At 40.3% G+C, this 20,752-nt stretch overlaps 1 protein-coding gene and 1 non-coding gene across 2 annotated transcripts in view; one reads left to right on the forward strand and one right to left on the reverse strand.

The window, feature by feature from the left end:
- Nucleotides 1-20,752, forward strand: part of NCKAP5 (NCK associated protein 5) — a 915,059-nt gene that overhangs the window by 208,661 nt on the left and 685,646 nt on the right.
- On the reverse strand, nucleotides 4,311-4,417 carry LOC125096598 (U6 spliceosomal RNA). Its single transcript, XR_007126277.1, has one exon. It is a non-coding gene; the product is annotated as a U6 spliceosomal RNA (small nuclear RNA).

A 20,752-nucleotide genomic window follows, 5' to 3' on the forward strand; every position in this document is an offset into this window, starting at 1 on the left:
GACTCAGCTGGTGCTTTACTGATCTGGAGTCTTTATCAGGGCACCTAATTCCTACGGGAGCCCTGACGTGCAGACTCCCTCTCTGCCGTGGCTGCTTAATGGTTTCCTTTTTACCCTTCCTTTATCACAGTCTGGTAGTAGGCCGTTTATGGTGCCTTTTTTTTTTTAAAGATAGATTTATTTATTTATGTAAGTATTTATCTATTTACTTATTTATATGAGAGAGAGAAAGAAAGAGGGAGAAATGGGGGTAGAGGGACAGAGGGGTGGGGGAGAGAGAGAATCTCAAGCAGACTCCCTGCTGAGCACAGAGCAGGACATGGGGCTTGATCTCAAGATCCTGAGACCATGACCTGAGCTAAAACCACGAAGTAAGAGCTTAACCCACTGAGCCACGCCGGTGCCCCTTTGATGTCTACCTTTTCCTCTACCTTCCTCCCATTCTTTCCTGTTCTTTCTCTTCTTTGCCTTAGTCATTTACAGGTTACTCACCAGCCCTGATTTATACAAAATAATAACAGTTTTACCTTTAGAAGGACCAGACAAGCACTGGCTCTGATCGAACCTGTCCCAGTGCATCTCACTCAATCCCTCCAGCTGTTCAACCTCCCTCTCGTCTCCTTGTTATCTCTGCTCCTATCTGGGTTTCTCTCTGGGTACCCATGGTGTCAGATTATCCTGAGTGAAGATCATTCATCCTTTCCAGAACTGGTTGTTTAGGAAATTAGTAACTTGAGTGTGTTTTCAGACGAAGTGTGGACTTGGAATTGTTTCTATAATTAGTCTGCCTTTCATGTGAAATTTGACTTCTTTAACTTCTGTATTTAACCTCTGGTTGGTGCTCTCCTGACAGCAAACTGCTGGATTCATCAAAATTCTCTCCCCCTTTAGAGGACTTAAGAATGCTCGTCTCCAAAGATCAGTCATGATCCTGAAATCAGCTTTGCCAACCTAGAGGCAAGGAGAGGGATTTATGTGAGTTGTCTAATGATACTCAATATGATATTTCAGGACTTCTTCTGTCTGGGGCTGGTTGTAGGGAGGTCAGGCAAGAAAGATAAAATCATGACCTTTTTGGGTGGTGTGAAGTTTGCTTTCTATTGTTCAGATCCAGTCATTAGTCCAAATTGCCTTTGATTAATGTCAAATAATAAGTTTCACTCTTGGCTCCTACCTTGAAATGTCTTCAACCATATAAGAAGGACAAATAAATGATTTTTAATAATCTTGCTATATTTGTCCTTAATTTGGCACAAAGAGTTTAATACTGTCTCTGAAATTACATTTTCTGGATGCTAGGGTGGCTCAGTCGGTTAAGCATCAGCCTTTGGCTCAGGTCATAATCCAGGGTCCTGGGATTGAGTCCCATGTTGGGCTCCTTGCTCGGTGGGGTGCCTGCTTCTACCTCTCCCTTCGCCCTTTCTTGCTAACAGCTCATGCTCTGTGTGTGTGTGTGTGTGTGTGTGTGTGTGTGATTTGCATACATGCACTGTCTCTCTCAAATAAATAAAATCTTAAAAAAATAAATAAAATTACATTTTCTAAGTGACGATAGAACCAAAACATGTATCATATAATTAGTGACAGAATTCTAAGAGATGTAATTGTAAAAGAACTTCTGTGGGATCTCTTCCTAAAGGAGGCAGGCAGGAATCTTGCTGGTTTTCAAAAAAGTACTGTAATGGAAGTTTTTCCTTAATCATCAGAAATTGGTCTGGCTGTACTATAGTGCTTCATCTTAGTGAATTCAATAACTTCTGGTTGTATTATTTATAAAATGACTTTCGCTTATAGATATTCAAATATATGCAGTTGGTTATAATCCCAGAGAAAATAAGGGAGTGAGGAGAATGGATACCTGAGTCATTAGTATGGAGAATTATCTCAAACACAACAGATTTCTTCATGACAAATCACACAAAATCTCCATAGCAACTTCACATAATTATGCGTAAGATTTCAGCACAGTAAGAAAACTATACTCAGAAGAACTTGTAAAGACTAGTGATATACAGTGACATGGGTGTGTGGGTAGATGGCACACAGGAAGATTGAAGGGGGCAGTTCTAAGATGTGAAAAATGCACAAAGGACAAAAAAGATTGCCTGCTTTGTGCTTTGGAGAATACTGATTCAGTCACTGCCTTGTCTGGAAATTGGAGACTGGGGGCCACAGTATTATTGATAAGAGGACGTCCCAGCTAGAACCAGCACTGCTAAAGGAATGTTAGCATTTCTATTATATTTTTTTCTGGTTTTATCACCACTGTAAGAAAATCTTCCTAAGCAATATGTTGGCATACTAAATTGACATAAAGAGATGATTTTATAATTATTTTTTGAATTTATAAAACTTGCTAGAGCTCTTAAATGAAAAAGAGCTATAGAAGCACTCCAGATATGCAAATATTATCAAGTTTAGTTACTACAAAACATAACTGAGATGCTTTCATGCAAATATTTCTTACAATCTAAATAATGATTTTTCACAAGTGTTAACTCACATTCATTGTTAACTCACGCTTGGGTTTATTTCCCACCTGACTCCTCCTTAGAACGTTATTTACTAGTTGTTTAGTGTCGGTAATATAGCTTTTGTTAATTTTGTTCATTTATAAAATGTTGCTTCCTTTATATATTAGTAGCTCAATTAATCAATTTCTATAAGAAAAGAAGATGGTTCCTGGAAACTCCCAGGCCACAACAGAGCATTGCAAGATTAGTCAGCGTTGATGGGGAAGAGCAAGATGATGTTACTCAATTTGGTGCAGTGCATATTAATTCCACTGACTCTGACTTCACAGTGGGTGCTAGAAGCCAAAAGATGACTTTGGCATAGTTTTTATAATGGGAATATTGAGAATGTAGAGTCAGAAACAGACATGTGGTTAGTCAATTTCAATATAATAGAACAGAGGCTGACATACATTCCAGGCTTATAATGGACTATAACTATAGGACATGTATGTAACCAAGAATCCTTTAGAGAAGATTTGATGCATCTTAAAGGGAAAAAGTGTCATCAAGGTTGAGAAAGGGAAGGACAGCATGACACACTACAGAAATTGTATAGCAAATGTCCAGAGGTGTGAACTAATGCAAAGTTTCCAGTGAGGTAACAACTACCACTTTGGTGTGATTGGAGCTTAAGTTCAGGAGTGGAGACAAACCACAAGTGACTCTTAATCTCACAAAACAAACTGAGGGTTGATGGGGGGAGGGTGGTTGGGAGGGGGGGGTGGGGTTATGGATATTGGGGAGGGTATGTGCTATGGTGAGTGCTGTGAAGTGTGTAAACCTGGCGATTCGCAGACCTGTACCCCTGGGGATAAAAATATATGTTTATAAAAAATAAAATTAAAAAAATAAATAAATTAATTAAGTTCAGGAGTGGAGGGCTTGGATCTGGAGGAGGGATACTATTCAAGTCAGGCCTTTTATGAGAAGCAGATGACCAAAAACAGTTGCTCTTAAAAAAAGATAGGAGCTGTGGCACCTGGGTGGCTCAGTGGGTTAAGCCTCTGCCTTCGGCTTAGGTCATGATCTCAGGGTCCTGGGATGGAGCCCCGCATGGGGCTTTCTGCTCGGCAGGGAGACTGCTTCCCCCTCTCTCTCTGCCTGCCTCTCTGCCTGCTCGTGATCTCTCTCTGTCAAATAAATAAATAAAATCTTAAAAAAAAAAAAGATCTTCTGCAGTGTTTTGAGCAAGCTAGTGACATAACCCAATTTGCATTTTAGACAGATGCCAACTCCATTCTGGAGAGTGGAATGAGGTTGTGGGGGGAGCAAACTAAATACAGAAAGGTTGCTCAAGAGGTCATTTTTGAAGCACAGACTTTTCCAGTGATTGAACCCTTTTGTCTCAAGTATCAGGGAGCAAAGAGAAGTTGAGGTCCCATTTGTGCCCTCTCTAACCATGAAGATCATTACTTCAATTATTTTGAGGGTGATATTAGCTATGTCCTGTTAACATTAAAATGTTAATTAAATCGGTTTAATACTGTATTATAGAGCTATTTTCATTTGTAGGATAAATTTAGTCCATTTCTCTGCTTTGAAGCAGAATATCTAAGTGATTACAGACACTTAAGAGTTTATTTTATTTTGAAGGCTTTAAGAAAAATGTGTTTTCCCTGAAGTGTGTTTGTGTGTGTGTGTGTGTGTGTGTGTGTGTGTGTGTGTGTGTATGGCCCAACTATTAGGAAGAAGTGTTAGGTGACCATAGTTTGGGAAGAATGGACAAGACATAGCATAATATCCAGGGGTGGAAAAGCATGTACTAATTTTTTCATCTGTCTGTCAAACTTTTATTTTAATATGGAATGTGTCACAAATTCATGTGTCTTCCTAGTGCAGGGGCCACACGAATCTTCTCTGCGTCATTCTAATTTTAATATATGTGCTGCCGGAGCGAGCACTCTGTCAAACACTTTTGAGGGCTTACGAGGTGACAGGAACTGTTCTGAGCAAGAACAAGGCAATCATGTACAAAGCAGCCAGGAACCTTGCCCTTATAGAAATTGCAATCTAGCAGATATGTCCCATAATGCCATTTATGCAGGCCTTGCTTTTCAAGTTGATCAGGACTCTCAGTTTCTTGGCATTTTCCAGCTGTCCACCAAGTGTCCTTGAATCGTGTGAGAAGAAATGCTGACAATGAACATAGATTTCCGGACTCCCTAGAAAATAGAGTAAAGGTCTCCCTACTTCATTCAGTTTAGTGCAAATACTAACTTTATGCTATCTCCTGTTATCCCTAAGCCCTAATTAAAGAAGTATAATAGACTCTAACTTTATTTTTTAATTTTTTATTTTTTATAAACATATAATGTATTTTTATCCCCAGGGGTACAGGTCTATGAATCGCCAGGTTTACACCCTTCACAGCACTCACCATAGCACATACCTTCCCTAATGTCCATAACCCCAACCCCCTCTCCCAACCCCCCTCCCCCCAGCAACTGTCAGTTTGTTTTGTGAGATTAAGAGACTCTAACTTTAATCACAAAATTTCAGGTATTTCTCAAGAAGTATAAATATTTGGTTTTGACTCATGGATAAATGACTTTCTAATCTGTGAGAAACAGAACTTTCTCCAAATTGAAACAGAAGTAATTAAATTCCCGATTGTGAAATATTGTCTTGATCTGGTGATTCAGCCCTGAGATGCCCTCACCTATGTTCTTTCCTTTAGCTCTCGTTCAGCTATATGATCCTTCGACTCTGGGAGTTTAGTGAATTGGCCAGAAAATCAGAGCTCCATCTTCACATTCAGGCCACCTGGCTTTCCCATATTCCTTTGACAGCTGTAGGCAAGGACAGCAGAGCTGCAGGGAAAGTGGTAAAAATGGTGATGAAATGGTCTATTTTGTTCCTTCCTTACATAGTCAGTATTAATCTTATATTGTTAACTCTGCACACGTAGGGACAAAATATGCATCATCCAGTTTTTTAAAATAGTTGTTCCCTGGGGCACCTTAGCAGCTCAGTCAGTCAAACATCTGCCTTCAGCTCAGGTCATGGTCCCTGAGTCCTGGGATCGAGTCCTGTATCAGCTCCCTGCTCAGTGTGGAGTCTGCTTCTCCCTCTGCCTGCCATTCCCCTTGCTTGTGCTCTTTCTCTGTCAAATAAATAAATAAAATCTTAAAAAAAAAAAAAAAGTTGTTCCCTAGCACCATGAGAGGTGACTAATAAAAATACAAGGCACCAATCCGAGATGGGATTTGAGATACAAAAATATTGATCCTTCAAATGTGAAAACAGACTTGTAGCTTTTACCATGACATTCTTTTTTTTTTTAATTTTTTATTTCTTTTCAGCATAACAGTATTCATTGTTTTCGCACCACACCCAGTGCTCCATGCAATCCGTGCCCTCTCTAATACCTACCACCTAGTTCCCCCAACCTCCCATCCCCCGCCCCTTCAAAACCCTCATATTGTTTTTCAGAGTCCATAGTCTCTCATGTTACCATGGCATTCTTGCTCAAAGATCATATTCAAAGAATACAGATTTTTAAAAAAAGAAAATGCAAATATGTGGCCACAAAATGACTATACTTTGTGCAATGTTTGTGGAAGTTCTCTGCTTTGCTAGGTTGGATTTAAGAAACCTTCTTGGAAACTAGACTCCAAGGTATCCTGATTTGTTTTCAGATGTGTGAGTATTGTATGAAATGGATTGAAGAGAAGTCAAGGTCAGGACCAAAAAAAAAAAGAAAGAAAAGAAAAAAAGAAAAAGAAAGAAAGAAAGGAAGAACGAAAGAAAGAAAGAAATAGAAAAAAGAAACCCTAAGTTTTGGAGTTTTGGTAATAAGTAATCTCAGGACTGTAAAATCTTTTGACTCAAAAATACAACTCAGAATGCAAACCCCAATTTGCTGTCACTGTGAGAAAAGCAAATATTGGGGCGCCTGGGTGGCTCAGTTGGTTAAGCGGCTGCCTTCGGCTCAGGTCATGATCCCGGCATCCTGGGATCGAGTCCCGCATCGGGCTCCTTGCTCGGCGGGGAGCCTGCTTCTCCCTCTGCCTCTGCCTGCCATTCTGTCTGCCTGTGCTCACTCTCGCTTCTCTCTCTCTGACAAATAAATAAAATCTTTAAAAAAAAAAAAAGAAAAGCAAAGCAAATATTTCCAGCTGTATCTAAACTATCTTGAAAGCAAAAGTGCAAGGAAAAGAATTGCCTCCTGTATGTGATGTTAACACCTCCCATCTCGGGAAGTTCTGTCTGTTAATATGAATCATTATAAGATGATTTGTGAGTAGATAGATGCAGAACTTTTTATTCACATCTCCGTACATTTTATTTGCATATAAAGTGGCACATTTGTACTCAACAATAACTAGCCCTGGAGGAGTAATATTTAATAGGAGAATATAATTATCCCAGTCGGGCCATAAACATTTTCTTTAGGGCAATGACTACAGTTTAAGATAGCCTCATAATGACTCTTGTAAAGTACCACACTCTTACCAAATTGAGCTCGAGAAAAAAATTTAAGCTACAAAAATATTATGATTCCATTTGAATAAAATATCTGTTTTCACTTATCCACAGTTTTAGGAGTGATACGCATTAAGGTCAATGAGCTATTAAATGTTTAATTTTGATTCTGTGTGAAGACCTCAAGCCATTATTTTAAGTACAAATGTTAAGAACTGTAAATATTTTATTGTATACCATGTTAACCACCCAGAATTGTTTTATTTTTCATCTCCAATAATGACATTATTACAGACGCTAGATAGAATACTTCAGGTCATGTAAAGTGGCATATTCAGGATATCTGATCATACGCCTTACATTCATTGGTTCTGTTTTGACCAAGCAGTTTTTTCTAAGATTTTAGGATGTGTTGCCTAGATAGTTATAATGTCTCAATATTTTAGAAGTTATGTGTGTGTATACATACACACACACACATATATATACACACATATTTATAGTCTTATACACAAACTAGAAAAAACAAGAAGCCAACTTATTTTGTCTGCCCTTCTAATGTTGATAGAGGTTTGCTGTTAGGAATCAGAAGGCTTGCGCCATCACATTGCTTTTAGCATTCATAAGCCAGGTGACGATTCAGTTATCTTCTATGAATTTCTTATCTGTTAGTTGATGTATCAGACCAACTCCTGAGAATTCCTTAGGCCAGAAATTCTGGAGATTTTGTTCCTTACCCCCAACCTGATGTGTAAGGAAGACATCAAGGAGGCCCAAGTGCTTGTAGGGAAGGGAGTCAGAACAAGTAATGAAGGGAGCCTGAGGTTAAGTGTTACATACTGAGCACAAGGAAGAATTGAGAAGTCAGTAGGATGTGAGAACAGTCATAGCAAATGTCCTGATGTTACCACGACTGGCCGACTTTCAGAGCAACTGAGCTCACAAGTCCAGGGAAGGGAATGATGCGGGATACCTGAGCTAGAGTGTCTGTAAGTTGCCTTCCAGCCTTAAAGACTGTGGGAATGTCTCCTCCTTTAGGGTATTAGGTGATATTCCAGTTTGTTCTTTCTGCAACTACTTCATACTTTTGCTGATAGAAGTACATAATTCATGCTTCATATTTGTAGGCTGATTGTACAAGTTTTCAGTACTACAACTCTTGGATATTTTTCATATCAAAGTTCAGTTCCCTCGAGTTTGTGAATAACTGCCCTCGAATTGAGAATTCAGTGTCCTTGGCTTGCTCCAAGTTTGTTTGAACATAGCCCAAAGTTTCTTTTTAAGGCCAGTCCACCCAGAGCCTTGGCTCAGTGTTGTGCTTCCAGCAAGAGAAGCTTGTTTGTTTGGCAAAAACCTGTGGAGTCACAAGACTTTAAATATTTCTTTTTTTGGCTTGTATTTTGCCAACATCTGGACAATGGATATGGAGAGCATTTCTCAGCATATGTTCTTCTGGAAATCCCATACATATTGACAAAGGGAAATTAATTTGGCTACTGTAAAAATGGCCTCATTTTGGCCTCCGAGCCGGTGGGATTTCTGGCTGGAGTCTTCTGCGTCAAACATCTCCCTGAGTTGGGGCAGTCCGCCAGTAAACCACTGGTGCGCCTGCTAGATTAGATCGCAGTCTGAATGTGAACATTTCTTCCCTTTGTATGCGTAGAGAGCACCCACTCTCATCCTTCTACACTCAGCCACTCAGCCACCCCAGGGTGACAGGGCAGGCACTCTCACTACCAAGCCACTATCAGAGTCCCTCCGGAGGCTGGGACGGCAACTGCAGCATGTGCTTAGGTGTGCCTTCACCATCTTCCTCTTCCTAGACCCCTGCCCAACACCGTCTTGACACAGGTTTGGTGTTTTAGTCTGTGCCTTACAACTTACACCATATTGTATCTGGGATAGCTCTTGCCTTGGGAGCAGTGGTGCCTCTTTCATTCACTGTCTCGCCCATGTATTGATTCAAAATACATTCACTGAGCACCTAATACAGGTCAGACCCAGTGTCAGATGCTAGGGAGAGAGGAGCAAGGACAGAGCAGACAAAACTCCCTGTCATCATGGACTTGCCACTCTCGTGGGGAAGATAGATTATAAAGAAAATGAAGAAGCAAAAAGTATAGAAAGTGATAAGCGCTGTGAGGAAATAAAACCAGGGAGCGGATAGAGTGTTGTGATTGTGACTTTAAGTAAGGTGTTGGGGAAGACTCTCCTTGGAGAACAGATCTAAAAGAGGGAGGAAGGAGCCAGAGGGAATGCAAGAGAGGACAGAGGCTTCACAGAGCATGTCATACTTTACTCCACTTTACTTCATGGGGTCCCAGGAAGTCTTGAAGTGTTTGAGCAGGAGAATATGCTGATGTGACTTGCATTTTAATGGTGTCACTCTGGCTGCTCTGTAGGGCAAGGGCAGAGACAAGGAGACCTGTTTGGAGGCCGATGCAGTCATCCAGGCAGATGGGGATGGTGGGAGGAAGCAGGTGGGGTGGGGAGCTGCAGGGTTCTGCCTATATTTCAAAGAGGATGTGACCAGGTTTCCTGATGGATTTGGTCTGTCGTGGGGAGAAGGGAAGGGTCACAGAAGATGCCAGGTTTGGCCGGGGGGTGGATAGCCAAGGATAGCCTTGCATGTCTGAAGTGGTGGAGACCGAAGGGGAGCAGGTGATGGGGAGACAGCACCAGGTGAGGAGCTTTAAGTCCCCCCTGAATGTCTTCTGTGAAACAAGGAAATCATCTTTGACACGGGGAATGAGACACTGGAAACAACTTTATAGCAGAGTTCACATTCACTTAATAATGCCTGACTATTAAGTAGTGTACATTGTTTTCATTCAACCCTCACAAAAGTGTGATGACTCATTATTTATAATAATCATTATTACATACTGAGTGGTTCTAATTATATAATTGCCACATTATTATAATAATTGTAGTTGTCATTATAGAGTAGATGACTTCCGCGTCATTATTACTACTACTGCTATTTACAGACAAAAAAAAATTGAGGTTCCAAGAAGGTAAATCACTTGCATCGAGTTCTTCAGCTTATGAACACCAAGTTTTGAACTTTGGTCTGTCTCATTTCAAAGTTGGGTTTTTTAAATGACTAAATGAGCCACATGGGCAGCAACCTACAAAGGTGATGCAAGAGATTTTTGCTTTTGCTTTTTCCTGAAGCCATTAACCACTTCGTTTCTGTTGCTCATGAAGCTGTGAACTGAGCTTTTATTCATTCAGTCCCCAGCTACAAAGTAATCAACTCCCATATAGCAAGCTCCTGCCGGTTCTGGAGATATGATATTGTGCACATATGCCCCCTACCTTCTTACAGCTTACTCTAGTTTTAGCAACAGATATAAAATTATCACTGTGACAAACAGTTCAAAGGAGAGGTCCAGGGCATGGTGAGGGCACTTAATAGAGAAATGTGACCTAGTCTGGGTATGGAATGATGATTTAGCTAAGCTGATACAAGTAGGAGCTATCTAGGGATAGCTAAGGTGGGGAGGGAAAGTATTTCAGGCAGAGAGAACAGGTGCAAGGGCCCTGTGGCGGGAAGAAACATTGCACATCCACCATCCTATCCTAGGAACTTCAAGAAGGTCTGTGTCACAGGGGCTTAGGAGCCAGAAGTGGAGGGGCATAAGACAAAAGCTAGAGGTCTCCACAGGCTGACCAGACACAGAACTCTGACTGGCTTGACCACATAACTTATCATCTAAACTGCCATACTTTAGAGTGCACTAAAATGCTAAATGGGATAGTTTGTTGGCACTACATGTGTGATCCAGATCTGTCCTGGCCAACCTGGAATGATAATCCCACTATTTATGGGCCAATTTAAGAATTTTAGTCCTTATTTTAAGAGTTGATGGGAAGCTAGTAATAGGTTTAGCAAAGAGGGGAGAGTTCACACAATCAGGTTTGCATTTTAAAGGATCATTCTGAATTTACTGAACAGTATTGACCAACGTCCATTTTCTAGATGTTGTGTTTTGTGTGTTTTGTATGTGTTGTGTTGTGTTTATGGTTACATAAAATGTTATCATTGGGAAAGCTAAGTGAAGGGAGCAAGGAACTCTGTTCTAATTGTACTTCTTATGAGTTTTCATTTATTTCAAAATGAAAAAAAAATAAGCTTACTCTGGTTGCTGAGAAGATAAGAGCCAAGCCAATCGGGAACACAGGATTCAGAGGGGAGGCTAGTTCTGGAGACCACGCAAGATCTGAGGGCAAAATGGTATGACGGCACTGGAAATAAGTGAACTGATTTGAGAGATACTTAAAATGCAAAGATAGCAGTTTACTCTGAACCTCTCATCTCTGTATGTTCACTGAGATTTCTACCAGGAGAAATGCTTGAAGAAGGGCAGGCAGGGGACATTGGGGCTACCCTTATTTTTTTTTTTTACAGATTCTATATATTTTTTAATATAAAAAAGAGAGAGGGAGAAAGAGAATAAGAGAGCACAAGCAAAGGAAGGGAGAAGTAGGCTCCCCCGTGAACAGGGAGCATGATGCAGGGCTCCATCCCAAGACCCTGGGATCATGACCTGAGCCAAAGGCAGCCACTTAACAGACTGAGCCACCCAGGTGCCCCCGGGCTGCCCTTCTAACAACCACCTTCCTCCTGGTCTTCTGAGGGCAGTCAGAGTAGTGCCAGGAAAAGCAAATTCATTCTCGCTAGATCTCTTCATGTCTTTCTAGGGAAACAAAATGACATCTCTCCAAACCAAAGGCCACAAAATGGTGATAGCAGGGTTTGAACTTACCACATACAATTAAAATATATCCTTTCTCCTTTTTATGGATTGAGAGAAAGAAGTGGAAAGGAAAGGGTTGATAGGACATTTTTAGATTAAAGAATGAGAGGTAGATAAGGAAATGTGCTAAAAATAAATCGCTTTTGGAAAAAAATATGCTTGAGAGTTATTTTGGGGAGAGCATATTTTATACTACTCAGAATAAGAGAAAGCCACCAATCCTGAAAAACGTCCAACAAGAAATATTTTGGTATTTACTTATTTTTTACTTGCTTATCTTCGGAGATTTTTCTAAACTTTAGCTCTTGTTATGTGTCTTCTTATTTCTCCTAAGTCCTTTCCAGTTGGTCAGGAAGTTAAGTCCTGATAAAATGAATCACCTTAACCACCATTAAGAGATGTTGTCTGCATTGTTTTTTTACAGTATGAAGGTGGCAGGAGTCAGGAAGAGAAGGAAGTGTCTTCGCATTTAGCAATCTCTGGGCTGGTATTTCTCATGATCGAGAGAACACAGATCACAATACAGTGTGCAGTGTCCTCAGTGGCCATGCTGGGCTTTGGGAATGTGGGAAAGTGGCTGATATTGGCGCACTATGGCTATAGCATTGTTCTTCAAAGTTTCTGAGAAATACTCCCACCCCAAACCATGAAATGTAGGTTTTGTGTTTTGTCACACTAAGTAGGTTAATAAAATAAATGGATAGGGATTTAAATATTGGGATGATTTCTAAATAGTATTCTCCAAATAAAGCTTTATGTAAGAATGGGCCTCTGCTTACCAAATAGTTATATTCCAGAAGGCACTTGTTTGAAACTTGGAATGGATTTCTTTCAGCTTTATTGAAGCATAATTGGCAAATACAAGTTGTGTGTGTATGTGTATGTGTATGTGTATGTGTGTGTGTCTGTATATACACTAGAGTTCTACCTTGTCAACACATTTCAAGGAAATCCTACCATTTGCAACAACATGGAGGGACTAGAAGACATTATGCTAAGTAAAATAAGCCAGACACAGAGGCACCTGCATGGCTCAGTCAGTTAGGCATCTGACTCTTGATTTTGGCTCCGGTCATGATCTCAGGGTTGTAGGTCATGATCTCTGTGCTGGGCATCGAGCCTGCTTAACATTCTCTGTCTCCATCTCTATTTGCCACTCACATCTGTCTGTCCTTCTCTTTAGAAAAAAAAAAAAAAAAAGCAAGACACAGAAAAACATTGCATGATTCCACTTACATGTAGAACCTAAAAAAGTTAAGCCTCACATCCCCAACTTCCCAAGGATTTTCCCAACACCCTTCTCCTGCCTTCTGTTACTTCACTTCCTTTATCCCCAGTGATCTTTTTGGTCTACTCCATCTCAACTCCCAAGCCACATCCTGACCACCTCGAAAGTCACAGTGTGATCATCCCACTTGGAACCACATCCTTTTGTCCTCCCAGATGACTTTGAAAAGCATCCTCAACTTTATGGAGGACTTTAGGTCTTTGGTTCTATCACTACCACTTCTTTCCATTGTCCAATTTAACTTCTTTAAAAATAAAGCCATTCCACCTATCCCTATGCCACAGTTGAATTAGAATCACTTGGGTTGGTACCCAGGTCTTTGTACTTTTCAAAGCTCTGTGGTGAGTATGATGTGTAGGTATGTGAGTAGTAGGTACGTGAGTATGATGTGTAGGGTTGAGAATCAGTGCTCCATGTTTTGAACATCAAAATACCTAGTTCTCTTATTGATAGGTAAGAAATCTCTAGGCATTAATAATAATTGGGGCGCCTGGGTGGCTCAGTGGGTTAAAGCCTCTGCCTTTTGCTCAGGTCATGATCCCAGGGTCCTGGGATCGAGCCCCACATCGGGCTCTCTGCTCTGCAGGGAGCCTGCTTCCTCCTCTCTCTCTCTCTGCCTGCCTCTCTGCCTACTTGTGATCTCTGTCTGTCAAATAAATAAATAAAATCTTAAAAAATAATAATAATTAATACTAAGTATTAGTAATTAGTAATTAATACTAAGCATTAACAGTAATACTTAGTATTATTATAGTACTTATATAGTATAATACTATGTAAGTGTAGTATAATATGCAAGTATAATATACTACTTAGTGTTATAATAAGTAATACTAAGTAGTAACTAATACTAAGTATTAGTACGGGTTTTAAGAGGGTCATTCTGGAAATAGAGTATTGCTTAATAACTATAGCCTCAGGAATATGAATTGCTTTAACTGGTGAGAGATTTTTGGTCTATGCTTCACACATCTCCCTGTAACAGGTCACCTCCTCCCTAGGGGCTCCTTCAAGGCTGAGTCCTTGTCATTTTAAGAGAGTGGTTCTCAAACGATGCTTCCGTGGCATAATCACTAAGATCATCTATAGCAGGCACTCCAGATCTCTATCTTCCTTCCTGACTTCTCCCCTGAGTTTTGCATATCCTGCTGCCTACTTATCATTTCCTCTCTTATCCAATCAATCGGAGACTTCCGGTAGATTTACCTATCAGTTATATTCTAAACCTGGATGTTTCTTCCAATACCTACCTTGGCCATTCCACTCTAAGCCGTTTCATTCATACCTGGATACCCTCCTCTGTGGTCACCATGTTTTCACCTTTGCAGGGTGTACTCTTACTGCAGTACACTCTTTCCTAGTCTTTCTCTAATAGCCAGACTGATTCTTTAAGAAGGTAAATCAGGTCACATCACTGCCTGTTCTGAACTCTTTATTGAATTCCCATCTCTTGCATAAAGAGTTCACATTCTTCCCAGTGCCAACAAAGCCATAGATGATCTAGCCCCTGCCTGCCTCTCCTCACACGGTGGTCTTTCTGTTCCCCAGACATACAAGATATATTTCCTGTCACAGGGCCTTTGTGATGACTGTTTCTACCCTATTCCCTCAATTCTTTATTTCATGATTTCTTGGCTTCTTTCCTCTTCATTTAGGTCACCACTCAAATGTCTTTAGCCCAAGAATTATCCTAACCACTTTTCTAAAAGATCCACCCTTCCCTCCAGTATCTGGCCGCTTAGCATGATTTGTTTCTTTAAATCACGTCCAGGCGTGAGTTGGAGGGGGCTTACCCTGCTGCTCTTACCCTGCTGCTCTCCTGACCATACGTATCACATTGTCACATTGATTGTGACATTGCATCGGCAGTTTGAGATTGTCCTGGGTGGGGTTATTTACACTATGGCAAAATCTACAAATCAAGGTCTCCCTCACCAAAGCTTGTTGGATATTTATATTACTGCTTCTGACTATATAAATGCAGACTATGAACTTGTGTGTTTTGGTCTGTCTCCTCCAATAAAATGTAAGTTCCTTGAGCACAGAGACTTAGTATGATTTTTGCATATGGTCACATTTTAACTGTCTATGGTAGTACCTGGACGTAGTTGGCATTTGGTGAGTGTTTATGGAGTAGATGGATGGATAGATGCGTGGTCGAGTGAGTGAATGAATGAATAAAAGTCAGATTCTGGCAGTCTCATTGCAATATTCAGAAATAAAATTTTTCAAAGGGACAGATTTCTTTTTTCTTCCTTATATTTTCTTTAATGATTGGTCTCTGCAATATATCTCTGCTCTAAACACAAGTACACAGGTTTTCTTTCTTTCTCTTCCTTTCCTTCTGTCCTTCCTTCTTCCTTTCCTTTCTTTTTTTTTTTTTACATGTGATTTCTTTTTGCAGGCACATTGTATTTGTATTTTCTACTAATAACATTTTTTTTCCTTTCATGTCTGTCTAAATTAAACATATCAATATTTTTTGGTCTTATTCAGGGTAGCCATATAGCCTGGGAACCCAGACAAAAAACACGTGATGGCTAGTATGTTGTTACTACATCACGCTGCATGCTTTGTTCGGTGACATAACATGATGGGTTTAATGTGTTGTTCCTCATGAGTGGCTCAAAGCACCACAGAAGTTGTAAGGCATGCAGTCATTAGCACAGCACACATGTCAATCACCACACCTGTATCTGCAATGCATGACCGTGGAAGATTTGTGTCTCTGAGTTCTACTGAATAAACCATCACCTTCAGTACTTCTCAGAAGATGGCATCAAGGGAGTTTACATCTGGTGAACCTGCAGGCCACTTTACAGGGTCACTTCCTCCCATCTAGATGGGGAGATCATCTTCTCACCCGCTTCACACTGTTCTGTCATGAAGAGATGGCATGAGTCCTGTGGGAACCACTGTGGTGACCTTCTCCTAGCCTGTCAAGTGTGGGCACTAATTAATCACAACAAGATGAAATCTGTCCAAACATCCCCAGTGTTCTCAGCCTTTTGGGCCATCTGAACAAAGAACACAGTGACCTCTGGATTTTTTTTTTTTCTCTCAGCAAAAAAGAGGCACAGCTCAGGGATGCAGGAGCTAAACGATCCCACCCAGAGCAGGCGCAGTGCATACCAGGAGGGGGATGCATGGGCAAGCATTATTGTGCAACAGTCACAAAGCTGTCAGTGACTTTCATTCTTTCTTTCTTTCTTTCTTTCTTTCTTTCTTTCTTTTTTTAAAGATTTTATTTATTCATTTGACAGACAGAGATCACAAGTAGGCAGAGAGACAGGCATAAAGAGAGAAGGAAGCAGGCTCCCCAGTGAGCAGAGAGCCTGATGCGGGGCTCGATCCCAGGACCCTGAGACCATGATCTGAGCTGAAGGCATAGGCTTAACCCACTGAGCCACCCAGGTGCCCCTGTCGGTGACTTTCTAAAGGACAAAATATCTTTGAGAAAAGCATAGTAGCTGAAGGCTGGATGAGGACAGCCATCCAAGCTGTCCTGGGCTGAGTCTGGCTTGCACACCTGGTTCTGGGTGGGATGGGCATGATTAGCATGGAAAGAGGTAGAAAGCAGGCTTTTCTCTTGTCTCCTCCTAATTGACCAATTAGGAGGTCACATTCTACTTCCTCCCTTTCTGTCCCCAAGAGCAGTTTTTATCACAACATGGTTCATGCGTCCGCTTCATAGATCAGCTGTGATACTAGCCACAATGTAGGCTCCTGGGTCCCACCCCAGACCTACTACATCAGAATCTCAGTAGACGTTGGTTTTCTTCCTCTCTCTATTTTTTCTCCCCTGGAGGCCCTCAAGAATGTGTTGGCTCCTGTTTTATTCTTCCATTCATCAGTCAGTGCTTACAGTGATTAAATTGAAGCTTATGAAATTGCTGATATGTGGCTGTGTTGGAGTGGCAAAACTGGCAGCTTAGTGTGGTGTTCTAAAATGCTGGAAAAGCAAAGACCAAGAAAAAAAAAAAAAAGAGGTCTTTGACCACAAGGAGTTCAGATTGTAGGTGGAGAGACACACAGGCTTGTGGTGGGTGCTGTGGTAATTAACAGCTGGTAAGGTTTTTTTCGTTTGTTTTTGTTTTCAGTTAGTAAGTTTTTACAAGGCACTTGAACACCAGTGTTATGAAATACAGATTACTTAAAAATAATTTAGATAAATTTTCAGGTGACAGATCGGTAACAGGCTATCAAGGCACTCCCCAGGCTTGATGTTCAGTAAAGTGATGATTTTCAGTGGTGGGTCCCCAAGGATGGGGAAAATAGGAGTATTAAGGTCACCTGAAGGTCTCTTTTGAATTACATTCTTCTCGTACCACGGGAGCATCTGCTGAATTGCTCCAAGCAAGGGAGCCCATTCCCTCACCCTTAGAAGCACTGCCTGAAGGAGTAACCATTTGTGAGGAGAGTGAGCCATGGTCTTCAGGTGTGTGGACTCAGAAAAAAGAATTGAGAGCTGCCGCTTACTTGCAGAGTGACAAGTCAAAGACAGGTGGTATCTCCGGCCTGGATGGTCACTTCTTATGTTGTTATATTTTGACACTTTTACAGCCATGTGTAGAATGTAAGAAATATTGATCTTATGGGATAAATGAGTGTGGCTGTAGGAGATAACAAGGATAGATTTGATCCAGTGGTCTTTGTCATTCATTCAGAAGTAGCAGGCAATTCATGAAATTGACAATGGTAAGGAAAAAAAGAAAAAGGAAAGAAAGACCTGTGAAAACCTGTGACCACACCTAGAATGGCTCAGAAGAAGCCAGTGACATGGAATGGGATGGAAATAAAACCATTTGGTCATGTTCTTTGGGAGGTCTGGAAACAACAATGCTCCTTGAGGATATGAGCTGGCCACTGGAATAGAGAAGAAAACAGGAGCTCAGTCAGGCGCAAGAAGTGAAATGCCCAGATGCTAGAATGGCTGGTCTTTTTCAAAATATGCTTCTAGCATCCCACTTAATCCCATCCTTCCACAAAGAAATCTTGTCTACTCTACCAATAGGGATTATCACCTCTCTGAACTCATTACTTTCACTATTTTATGTCACCCAACTTACGTTTAATAAGGTCTCTTGTGAGTCATTCATTACCTCTTTCTTGGCTTTGTCAACTAGATTGTAAGCGGTATCCAGGGCTATTTTTGTAAGTCAAAACAATTGCATTATATTGGATTCAATGCAATGAGAATAGAGTCTTAATAAGTATTTGTAGAATGTAGAGAGAAGAGGAAGAAAAGAAGACTGAGACTCCCAATGTTTAAAATATCATGAGTTGTTTTTTGTTGTTGTTTTTTTGAGGTTTCGTTTTGTTTGTAAAACCTAGTTTAGCCAGAGAAAATTACTTTTGAGGGGAAATAAATTCTTTGAACCCTCCTTAGGATGAAGAGAATAAGACCTGTTTCTCATTCCTACAGTGATAACTAGAATTTATTATCCTCCACTTAAGCAAGAAGTCATTTAACTCCAAGCTATAAAAAAATTGCAGTCAACTCCAAATAATTATGAATAATTTGCTATTACTATGATCTGATGTAATTCTCAAATGCTTGACCTTTGCTTTATGTAAAAGCCAGCCTTCGTGTGCATGTCAGCTGATATAATTAAAAAAATAATTTGCTTGCCAGGGAATATGTATTTTGGGAAGTTCAGTGATGACCAAGTGTGCAGGGCATCTGGTGGGGTTTGGCTTTCTAACCCCAGGAAGCTAAAATAACCAGAGAATTGCCAGTAGTGGTCACTGTATTTACTTCTTAAACCAAACTTTTAAATGTAATTTTACATCTATAGATATAGATACAGATATAGATATAGATAGATTTTTTAAAATAAGCTCTCCACCCAATATGTGGGGCTTGAACTCACAACCCTAAGATTAAAAGCTACATGTTCTAGTGAGTGAGCCAGCTAGCTGTCCCCTGAAAACCAAATTTTTAAAACCAAAGACCATGTCAATGTTTCTAGAACTGTAGCTGGTATGATGCTTTTTAAATTGATTTATATTCCATAAATCATATAGCCTACTTATGGGATGGCACAAAATAGGGCAAATATCAGTGAAAGGTAGTTTAGAAACCAAATGAGATTAGTATTTTAAATAACTAGCTGTTCTTCCCCCAAGTTAACATGTATAGCATTTATCAGTTGCTAATTACAAACTGAAGAATCACCTTGTCAAAAGACACAATATCTTTTTCACACTGGCTCTAGATTTTCTTAATTATTTCCCCTTCCTGATATCGAACAGAAGCCTATCTGTCTTAGTAGAAATAAATTAATGGCTGCCACTAAGCATATTAATGATGTTTGGTGAAAATACGTCTCCTCCTAGCAGCCCAGCCCACTTGTTCAATTAGCTCCCCTTCACACAACAGATGAAGATTCTTAAATGTCAAAAGTCATGAAACTCTTCATTCTTCCTTGATCCAAAGTCCAAGCCTTCAAAGACCAAAGCAACCCACAGTTTATATGCTTTATTAAAAATAGCTCAGAGGCATGGATTCACAGCCCAAGGGACATGTTTCATAATTTTTTTTTTTCTCCCGCAACTTAACCTTGTGTTCTTTTTAAAGATCAAAAAAGAAAATGTTTCATAAACTTCTCATTGTTTCTAGAAGATTCTCTTTTCCTGCAGATTCACTTTAAAACAATGTATACAATGCAACATTTCTCTCTATGGCGCAAGTGACTTGAGAGAGGAGAAAGAAACAAGATGGCTAGTGAAATTCTCATGATTTTATGTTATATTAGCAACTTCGATTTTCTTCTTAGCATGGAACAATAGCTGGCTCATATAGCAGGGGGAAAGTGGCCTTCTATGTTGAGGCATATTCCTCCTGGAAAGGAGGAACACTTGCCTACAGTAAAACAGGGATTTCTTGGGTTCTAGTCCTGTGGGTACCACTAGATACTTAATATTTCTTTTGCTTCAGCAAATCTCTTACCAGTTCCTTGCTTTTCTTATATATCAAATAGAACCTGATACTTGTTATCTCTGCTGGAATGCTGTGGGAATGAACATTAATTGATCAGTGATGGTGCAGTAGGATTTAATCTCTCAGAATGAGAGCTGCACTATGGGACGGGGTGCATTATCTGGTTGCTAGTATATGGGTCAAGGCCTTCTTAGGCTGTGGATGCTTATGTAATTTACTCTATTGTGAAAGAGCTGGAATGTGGAGGTAGACCACGCATGTGCATTTTTTCTTAGCAGAATGTCATTATCATTAGTAGTAACTGGCATATTTTTATAGGACTCTTGCCTCTTGGAAAACTTACTGGACAATAGCATGTTGTTGTCATTTTGTGCAGGACTTCAGTCTTTTTTTTTTTTAAGATTTTATTTATTTATTTGACAGACAGAGATCACACGTAGGCAGAGAGGCAGGCAGAGAGAGGAAGGGAAGCAGGCTCCCCACTGAGCAGAGAGCCCGATGTGGGGCTCGATTCCAGGACCCTGGGATCATGACCCACCCGAGCCGAAGGCAGAGGCTTTAACCCACTGAGCCACCCAGGCACCCCAGACTTCAGTCTTTTACACCATTAGAAACCAAGTGCCTGGGAGGATAAACTGTTATTTTTTTTTTCCTAACCAAATTATTAAATTTAGAAATTTTACTTAAACAAAAAAATTCAAGAAACCAGTCAGTTTTTCCTTTAATCTTTCCCTTTAAGTTTCCTGAGACTCTTTACTATTATTTACTAACATTTAAATTCAGACTGCTTAAAAATGTGATTCAGCCATGTATGGTT

This window comes from Lutra lutra, chromosome 3 (assembly GCF_902655055.1).
Source record: "Lutra lutra chromosome 3, mLutLut1.2, whole genome shotgun sequence".
NCBI classification, from domain to species: domain Eukaryota; kingdom Metazoa; phylum Chordata; class Mammalia; order Carnivora; family Mustelidae; genus Lutra; species Lutra lutra.